The 8,158-nt window shown below is 52.9% G+C and overlaps 1 protein-coding gene across 1 annotated transcript in view; it reads right to left on the minus strand.

Moving 5' to 3' along the window:
- Positions 1 to 1,352, minus strand: part of Rasa3 (RAS p21 protein activator 3) — a 117,792-nt gene extending 116,440 nt beyond the window's left edge. Inside the window, exons 1-2 of the mRNA XM_078016383.1 lie at positions 1,208 to 1,352; positions 1,011 to 1,074 (exon numbers count right to left, since the gene is read on the minus strand). The gene's annotated coding sequence lies outside the window, so the exon portion shown is untranslated. The remainder of the gene's footprint in view (positions 1 to 1,010; positions 1,075 to 1,207) is intronic.
- Between the last annotated feature and the right edge of the window lie 6,806 nt (positions 1,353 to 8,158).

Raw genomic sequence — 8,158 nt, forward strand, 5'->3', positions numbered from 1 at the left:
ACTTTTCCCTAGAAGTTAAGCATCTCTGCACTGTTCTCTGGTGTCACTGCTTTGTAACTGCCTGGGGCCTTCCATCAGGTCCTCAGCTGTCACCAGACAGTCCTTCCTTTGGGGATTCCAGGGGACTCTTGCTCCGAGAGCCCCTCACTGTGAGCCCTGCCCACTCACTCTCTGGGCTGTAGTCTATGAGTTGCATCTTTCTGCTCCGGAAAAGTCTCCTGTTGTGTTTGAGTGGCTCACTCCTATCTGTCCTCTGAACCCCGTCAGTCGGCATTCAGCTCTTCTGCTACCACCGACCCGGTCTCTCCTGCTGCAGGCTTCTCCCTCTCTCTTGTCAGATGTGTTCTGAAAGGCTCCTTTGACCCTGACCTTCTCGGTGGAGCTTTGAGCTCAGCGATCCTGTTTCCAGGGCCTCTCCTGTTACCTGGGTTCTGGGGACTGAACTCAGGGGCACTAGACCACCAAGCCACATCACCAGTGCACAAGTATGTACGTAGATATAATTTTTTTTTGTCTCACTGAGTTGCTTAGTGCCTTGCCATTGCTGAAGCTGGCTTTGAACCCATGATCCTCTTGCCTCAGCCTCCCAGACCACTGGGATTATAGGCGTGCACCACTTTGCCCAGGCCTGCACCTGCACTTCATTTACTTATTTTTTATTTATTTGTTTTAAAGAGAGAGAGAGAGAGAAGAGAATTTCAATTTTAATTTTTTAGTTCTTGGCGGACACAACATCTTTGTTTGTATGTGGTGCTGAGGATCGAACCCGGGCCACATGCAGGCCAGGTGAGCGCGCTACCGCTTGAGCCACATCCCCAGCCCTGCACCTGCACTTTAGATGCTGAAGACAAAGGTGCTTTTTTTTAATATTTAGTTTTAGGTGGAAACAATATCTTTATTTTATTTTTAGGTGGTGCTGGGGATCGAACCCAGTGCCTCACGTGGGCTAGGCGAGCACGCTACGACTGAGCTGCAGCCCCAGCCCTGCCTTGCTGACGGTTGTCTCCTACCTCTACTCTTTCCTCTAGGGTCAGCTCCATCTTCGTGGACCCGTCTGTATTCTGCTATTTGCTTCTGTGAGGAACACAAAGTTGGCGGTCCATTTTCAAAATAGCCTTAATTGGGAGGCAAGATCCAATCCTGCCCATTTCACCTCCAGCTCTTCCCTCTCCCCGCCCCAGTTTCCGCATTATCCAGTGATACTGACCCTGAGCTCCTCCTAGCAGGGCAGGAGCAGTGCTGTCCTGGGATCAAAGCAGGATGCCGCCCAGGCTGCCTGCTCACCAGGTTCCGTGGTGCACCCACGGGCAGAAGTGAAGTCTGCCTCACCGAGCCGCTTCAGAACATGTGTTTGAATCCCTGCAACGAGAGGAATTTCTAATACTTCTGAAAGCCTTGGATGTAGTGGCCCCCCTTCTCCACAGAAAATCTTACTAAGCTTCTCCAGAAATCTTCACCACAGTTGATTTTAGGACTATCAGCAAAAGAGTCTCTACAAAAGAGTTCAGTGTGATCAAACTATTTTCCTGTTGCTCCATTTCACTTGGCCACTGGCCTGGAAGAGACCAGCACTCCAGGTGCTGAAGGCCCCTTTACTTGTTTTTCACAAACATGTATCCAGTATAGTAGTTTCTAGAAGTGTGTCTGCAAGTGCAGAGTGTGATTAAAAAAAAAAAACACACAAATCCTTTAGCAAGGCCTCTGGCCTTGAGCTGGGCTTCACAGAGATGTCTACATTTCTAAGATAAGAGAAGTTACCCATTGGGCTCCATGGTAACAGCTGGCAGGGGAGGAAAGGAAGGGGAGAAGAAGCTCTCCCCTTCTCAGGCACTGTGCTTGAAGGGTTAACTTGCCCAGAACGGTGAAAAGAAAAAGCTGCTTTTGTGTGAACTTACTTCTGAGCCCCTCCCCTGACATGCTGGGTATAAAACTCTGCAACTGCCTGAACTCGGGGTTCAGGGGATTGATTGATTCAGCGAAAGCTCTGCTCTCTGAACCTGGCTGCAGCCAAATAAACCTGCTTCCTCTTCATATTTGGTGTTTTGCCTCGTCTGTCCCCTGCAACAGGGGACCTGGACACTCTGTGTTTCAGAGTCCATCCCAAGGAGCTGCCATGGTTTCCCTGTGGACTTCTCCTGAGTGGAAAGAAAATGGGGTCCAGAGGCAGGGTGTGCTGCTGTGTGATTTAGGGTGGACAGATGAAGGCTTGGCCATAGGCAGACAGACCACCCCCCTCCGCCAGACCTCAAGCCAAGCTAGAATGAAGCTGTCACTCTGGGGTCCCAGGCTGCTGCTGGGAGCTGTGGCCTGACCTGGTGGTCACTGTGAAGTCTTTGGATGGCAGCCCCTGTGTCTGTCCCCTGGGACCTGCTTGGAGTGGGGTAGCGTCAGGGCTGCCCCCAGGGGCTGTTAACTGGCAATAGGAGTCTCTACCCCACACCCAGCTCCGAGCTCTCTGGGATCCACAGCTTGACTCCCAGGCCTCTACTGCGGACCTCTGACACCTCGCTGTCTGGTTGCCTTGGCCAACGGCGACCTGCTCACTTCAGAAGTCAGTGTCCCTCCCCTGCCCAGGCCCTCTTCCCAGTCTCTGCTGCAGGCTGCACCTCATTCTCATTTTCTTCTGATCCAGGGCTGGATGGGGGAGGCCAGGCAGGTGCTTGGGGTTCCCAGCGCCAGCTCCATGCCACAGTTGTCACTCAGGCTGTGCCTGACAGGCTGAAGACCCAATGTAGCATTCCCAACATCCTCCAACATAGGAGCAAGACACAGGACCCCAGGTCCCAGTACACTGTGTGCTGCTCTTGAGCGTCACCTGGTGGAGCCTCTCAGGACAGGAGAAGCCAGCACGTTCAGCCCTAGCGCCCTGCGTCTCCACAGGTTCTTCTCAGTCAGCAGCACTTGTTTTTTTTCTCATTTAAAAAATTTGTTCTAATTAGTTCTGCACAACAGTGAAATGCACTTTAACACATCCTACATAAGTGGAGTATGACTTCTCATCCTTCTGGTTGTACATGATGTAGGATCACACTGGTCCTGCAGTCATACATCACTTAGGGTAATAATGTCCAATTCATTCTGCTGTCCTTCCTGCCCAAAACCCCTCCTCTTCCTTCACTCCCCTCTGTTTAATCCAAAGTAACTCTGTTCTTCCCTAGATTAGCATCTGCATATCAGAGAAATCATATCAGAGAAAACATTCAGCCTTTGGTTCTTTGGAATTGGCTTATTTGGCTTAGCATGATATTCCAGCTCCAATCATTTACCAGCAAATGCCATAATTTCATTCTTCTTTAAGGCTGAGTAATATTCCATTGTGTATATGTACCACATTTTCTTTATCCATTCATCTGTTGAAGGGCACCCAGGTTGGTTCCATAGTTTAGCTATTTTGAATTGAAGCAGCACCTTTTAAAAAGTAGATTTTACAAGCAGATTACTTCCCTGTATTCACAGGCAAGTGCCGCATGCCTCAGCATGGCATCTGTGTGACAGCCAATTCTTCAGGCTTTGTGGGCTCTGGACATTTTCTCTAACTGTGCACAACACCAGTGTACTCAGTGTGTTCCAGAAGAGTTGCCCTGGCAGGTGGAACATGTGAGACCCACTCCCCAGCCTCCTATCTTGCGTATTCCGTGACAACTCGGGGACCTGGCGGTAGAGAAGGTGCTCAGCCTTGGGCCCTGCACTGGCTCTGGCCAACCTTCCTCAGCCTGTGGTCAGCCTGCACATTTTTCCTGGAGAGGGGCCAGTGTGTCAGGAGTGGGTTTGGAGAGCACAGGCTTGGACAGAAGTAAGGAGAAGGAACGGGAAACTCTGGATTTGGCAAAGAAACAAGGAAATGTTGGGAAATCCTCACTGGCAGGGTCTCCACGAAGGTCAGAGGTCAGGACTAAGATGGGAGCGGGTCCAGAGGGAGTCAGGAAGCTTGTGCAGCAGAGCAGGGAACTGTGGAGCCCACAGCTAGAGGGCTGGTGTCACCCAGTGACAGCCCCCCCTGGGACACAGAATTGCCCCCATGACAAGCCCCCCGGGACAAGGAACTATTCCAGATGACAGCCCCCACCTGGGACATAACACCATCCTGGGACACGGAAGCATCTGGGGCACAGCACCGTCCCTGCAATCGCCCGTTTGGGATGAGCACCCTTGCAGGAGGCCAAGGCAGATGAACATTGTCCCCCGCCAGCCTCAAGCCTGCATTTCGCTTTCCTTGTCAAGTGGACAAAGGGTGAGTTTTGAGTTGCATTTTCTCCTTTCTCTGAGGGAAGGGTATGTTGCCAGAAGTCCCCTGCACTGCTCTGGGGACTGTGCCAGACGTGGGTATTGCTGTACAGCTGCATCCCACTAACAGGGCAATAGGGAAGGCTCCAGAGCCCTGTGCCCCATTGGGGCTGCTGAAGAGCTCACTGTGCACAGCTCTGGGCTCAGAATCACATAGGGAGGGAGAGGGGAGAGGGAGAGAAGGGAGGGTAGAGAATGAGCCGGTCAGGATGGGGAGCCAGGCCCTGTCCTGACGAGGGGTCCAGCTGCAGCCTCTCTGCAGGTGAGCTCCGGTGGGTCCAGCTACTTAGGGGGGTCCCGTCCCAGCAAAAGAGAACTGGAAATTCAAGCCTTGAATCCCCCTCGACTGGTCTGGCAGAGGAAGGAAGGCAGCTCGGGCTGTGTCAGGGCCTCCTACCCAAGTGCTCCCTCTCGCAGGCCAGGAGCTCTGCACACACCCTGGGACACCCTCTGCAGACACCATGGAAACAGGGTACTGAGCCCCAGAAGACCCCCTGGCCACATGAGCCCAGGAAGGAGTGGTGGGTCCAGAAGCCAAGGCCCCTTGCTGCAGGAGAAGGTCTGTTAGTGAAGGAGGCTGGTGGCTCAGCATTATCTGAATTCTCTGGGCTCAGGGAGGAGGGGCCCTCTCCAAGCCCCCAAAATGGACTGAGAGCCACAGAAACAGCAAGGAGCCAGGGTCTTGCAAGACTGGGTGCCTAGTGATCAGGGACCCCCAGATTGGGCACATCCAGGGTTTGGCTGAGTACTTTGGGTGTACAATGCCTAGGTTTTACTGTCTCCCACGGGGTTATTTAAGGAAATATGTCTTTAGCTGCCTCTGCCTCCCTTTTTTCTCTTGTGGTGGGGAAGTCCCTTGGACTGAGTGCCTTTTGCACCTACACAGTTTATCTCGTTGGCCAGAGGGGCCCTTCCTTCTCCCCTTATGTCTGTCAGTGGGCTCCGAATATTTCACACTCCCATGTTACGTGCTTGTAAATTTCCAACCTGCTGTGCCCCCTTCCTAAATCCCAAGTCACTTTACATTGAATGCTAAATACTGTGTTTTGAAAATGGACCACTGGATATTCTGTCTCTCACAATATAAAAGGCCATAAAATGCAAAGTGGATCAGGGATTGGACCCTGGCACACAAGTGTGCTGTTGGGAGCCAGCCTCACACTGGGCACTGAGTTACAGCCTGCGCAGCTTCCCAGGTATGAGGAAGGCTCCAGGCCTCTCTGTCTCCCTCAGCCTTGGGGTCTGCCTGGCAGGAGGGACTGCAGCAGCTGCTTGAGAACTGCCTTGTCTGCGCCTGGGGGTGCTGGGCCAGGGCTTCTGCACTTCTGATTTTTCCAGGCCACCATCAGGCCCTGGAGAGCAGCATTGTGAGCAGTGTGGGTGTCTGTGAAGAGTGGATGGAGGAATTCCTGAGGCCAGGTGGGAGGGAGGAAGTTCTCACGTCTCTGAGCAGAGCAGTGCGTATGTATGAACGTGAGGAAGGCAGAAAGACTCTTAAAGGTCGGTCCGTCCATTGGTCCTGAGTTAGCGAGCACCTGGGGGCAGGACAGTCTCCACCTCAGAAGATCTCACAGAGCATACGCGAACCCTCTCTGCTGTGAGGCTGAGGCAGGAGGCTGGAGGTCCAGGAGCAAGCCCCCATCTGATCCAATCCTGGGCCACCAGGCTGGTGTCTACCGGGCATCTCCTGGTCACTGCGCTTCTCTGTTTCTCACCAACAGCAGGTCAAGGAAACTAATTATAATGGAATGCTTCTGAATATGACATGCAGATTTTCTCAGACAGGAAATCTTAATTAAGCCTTGTGTCTTAAGGTACAGGATGTATTTTTAGGATTAATTCTCACATTCATGTCCTACCGTTCAGGCCCAGTTTCAATACTTGTCAACAATTCTGGATTAAAATAAATCACCTTTCAAATCTCAGAAAACTTTTGTAACAGACTGTCCACCCCATGCACCCCACAGGGCGGCTGCCCTGCACCCCTACCCCTCCATCAGTCAGCCCTGGCTCACAGCCAGTGGTTCGCGTGAAATGAGGAGCATTCCTGATAAAACACCCATCCTAGTCTTAGTTCATACAAAAGTGAACGAGGCCTCCCATCCTTAATCTGACCACAGCCTTGGGTATGAAAGTGCAACATCTGAATCCCATTCCACCTTACCCAATTCTCTAATCAGGGTATATGCAAAATCCTGTCTGTAGGGTCACGGATGGACCACCAGCCGCTGGCCCTGGACATTCTTGCTCTCTGTCTCACAAGAAGCTTATTTTGGCCGGATGAAGCAGTTGAGGGGGAGAGCTTTGAATGACTACAACTTTCCATGACTGATCCCAGAACCAATTGAAAAATATTTAATGGAAATCTGCTACCTAAGCAACGATTTAAAATATTTTGGAGCTGTCTAGTTAAAAAAACAAAAAGACACGATTCAAGGATTGGACAGCCAGGGATGAGGAGAGCCTAAAGGAAGGCAGGAGTTAAAAGGGGAGAGGACTGCAGGGAGGGAGGGAGGAGGGAGAAAGGAGGAGGAGGGGGAGGGAGAGGAGGAGGGAACAGCAGGGGGAACGAGCAGGAGGAGGAGGAGGGGAGAAGGGGCAAGAGGTGGGGAGGGAAGAGGAGGAGGCAGGCAGCAGGCACCAAGGAGGACACTGGGCAGGGGAGATGAGCAGAGGCTCTTCCTCCCCTTCCTTCACCTCTTCTTCCTTGGTAGCTGGGACCCAGCAGCTCACGAAGCTATTGATGATCTGGAAGCCGTGGCCCATGGTGTGGGAGGAGGTTGTGACTTCTTTGTTACGGGTCCTTTGTCTAGCGCTCTCCACAGGCTCTCCAGGACTCTTCCCTGCCTAGGCACCATAGCAACTGTCACATGACTCCACAACAGTCCAGCAGGGCTGCTGGCCAAGCCCGCTCCTCTCTGAAGGCAGCAGAGTGGCAGCCCGGCAGGCCTCCCCCTGTGCCTGGCAGAAAGCTGATCAGGATCACAGGAGCAAGGCAGGCAGTGCCCAGCACTAGGGCAGGCTGTGGCAGACCCAAGAGGAGACTCAGCGCGGGGGGGGGGGGGGGGGGGGGGGGGGGGGGGGGGGGGGTGGGTCTGGAGCGCCACTGCCACCCCAGTGCTTGTATCTAGGTGGCCCGGCATGACTGTTACCTCCATGAAATACAGTTTTCACGCGCCACCCGTTAGGAGCCTCCAAACTCCAGCTGCACGTTGTTTTCTAAAGTGCCTGATCTTCCCCTGAGGACTGAAGCATCTCAGGACAGAAACGCCCATGGGTTCCCTCCTCATTGAACCCCATGTGCAGAGGGGACGAAAAGCCGACTGTGCCTTGTGAGAGGTAGTGGTACCTCTTGCATTCACTGGGTGCAGATGTGGAGGCTGTTTGGGAATGCTGCCTGGGGGCAGTTGCCAGGCCCAGTCCCCAGGGGAGTCACTTCCTAGCTCCATGTTCTACTGATCCATCCCACCCTACAACTGACATCATGTTCCTGATCTGAACCCCTGCTTCTCCCACTCCAGGGGTTGCTGGCCCCATTCTGCTTGCTGCATGTTCTCAGGCCTATAGGGACCACAGAGTAAAGAGCTGTCACCAGGGGACGTGAGAAGGTGGATGTGCCAGTCAGCATGGCTTCTCTGAATGTCTTCAAGTCTATACCTGTGTTGGGCTGGGATGAAGCTCAGTGGAGTCTAGGGAGGGGGGAGAAAGAAAGAAGAGGGTCCTGTGGGTGTTTCATGGTTCTTTGTGTTCCTGGGATTGCTTGAGACAGCTGTCAGACCCTGCTTGCATTGAAGCTAGAGAGATTCTGCAGAACAGAGAGGTTGGAAATGACTGTGATGGAACAGTGGGCACAGTGAGGCCTGGTGGTAGGGAG

The sequence above is a fragment of the Ictidomys tridecemlineatus genome, chromosome 6 (assembly GCF_052094955.1).
Source record: "Ictidomys tridecemlineatus isolate mIctTri1 chromosome 6, mIctTri1.hap1, whole genome shotgun sequence".
NCBI classification, from domain to species: Eukaryota; Metazoa; Chordata; class Mammalia; order Rodentia; family Sciuridae; genus Ictidomys; species Ictidomys tridecemlineatus.